General features: G+C 50.4%; 1 long non-coding RNA gene across 1 annotated transcript in view; it reads right to left on the bottom strand.

Annotated features, from left to right (window-relative positions):
- The window catches only part of LOC112969577, a 2,704-nt gene extending 1,921 nt beyond the window's left edge, over nt 1-783 (bottom strand). The window contains exons 1-2 of the long non-coding RNA XR_003254747.1: nt 523-783; nt 200-310 (exon numbers count right to left, since the gene is read on the bottom strand). This is a non-coding gene — a long non-coding RNA (uncharacterized LOC112969577). The remainder of the gene's footprint in view (nt 1-199; nt 311-522) is intronic.
- Between the last annotated feature and the right edge of the window lie 692 nt (nt 784-1,475).

Here is a 1,475-nt window from a genome sequence, read left to right as displayed (position 1 = left end):
CCTGTTCGCTTCCCCCTGGTCGCTCCGCTCCGTGGTCGCTTGGGCTCCTCGGGATTTATGGGAAAAGCGGGGGGGCTGGGCCAGCCCCCATTGGCCAAGGCCGTGCAGAGCTCCCCACTCGATGACTCCTCTGCTCTGGAGTGACATCTCCACTGTGGGCTGGGGGGGCTGCCCCTGACTGACAGACTGACTGACTTACCTGCCCACACAACACTTAGTCTCTCAGGAGCCAGCCAGCCATCCCCATGAGGGGTCTCCATCCACATTGCTGGACTTCGCCCTCTTGAGGAACACATGTCCAGAGCACAGCCTACAACACAGAGACACACAGGCATCACACTCCTGGCATGATGGCTGTCTCCAAAGATGAAAAGGCCTTCCCCAATAGCCCCCTCCCATCACGCCGGGGATGGGGTGCTGTCCCTTGCACCCCACAGATCACCATTTGCTGCACACCGTGCCCCTGGCACATGCCAGGACTGTCCTGGTGCCACTCCTGCAGGGCCACGTGACTTCACCTACCTCTCCTCCTCTCTTGTCCACCACAGCCATCCTCTTGCACACCCTCCAGACCTCGTCGGGGGCCTCACACACCCATGACTCTCCACCTGAAACAAAGGGACCACTTACATGCAAGCACCACTTAAATGCAGGGACCACTAACTTAAACGCAGGGGACCACTGACTGATTTAAATGCATGTGGGGACCACTTAACTTGCTTACTTACCTAAACATGGGGACTGACTACTTACTTACTTAAATGCAGGCAGCACTTACCTAAACATGGGGACCACTCACTTACTTACTTACCTAAATATGGGGAGCACTTACTTACTTACTTAAATGTGGGGAGCACTCACTTACTTACCTAAACATGGGGAGCACTCACTTACTTGCTTAAATGTGGGGAGCACTTACGTACTTACTGACCTAAAAATGGGGAGCACTCACTTACCTAAACATGGGGACCACTTACTTAAATGTGGGGAGCACTCACTTACTTACCTAAACATGGGGAGCACTCACTTACTTACTTACTTAAATGTGGGGAACCACTCACTTACTTATTTACCTAAACGTGGGGACCACTCACTCACTTACTTACTTAAATGTGGGGAGCACTCACTAACTTACTTACCTAAACATGGGGACCACTCACTTACTTACTTACTTAAATGTGGGGAGCACTCACTTACTTACTTACCTAAATGTGGGGAGCACTTACTTACTTACTTAAATGTGGGGACCACTCACTTACTTATTTACCTAAACATGGGGACCACTCACTCACTTACTTAAATGTGGGGACCACTCACTTACTTACTGACCTAAACATGGGGACCACTCACTTACTTACTTAAATGTGGGGAGCACTCACTCACTTACTTACCTAAACATGGGGAGCACTCACTTACTTACTTAAATGTGGGGACCACTCACTTACTTACTTACCTAAACATGGGGACCACTCACT

This window comes from Apteryx rowi, unplaced genomic scaffold (assembly GCF_003343035.1).
Source record: "Apteryx rowi isolate R43461 unplaced genomic scaffold, aptRow1 scaffold_356, whole genome shotgun sequence".
In the NCBI taxonomy this organism is placed as follows: Eukaryota; Metazoa; Chordata; class Aves; order Apterygiformes; family Apterygidae; genus Apteryx; species Apteryx rowi.
This window is presented reverse-complemented; position numbering and strand designations above follow the sequence as displayed.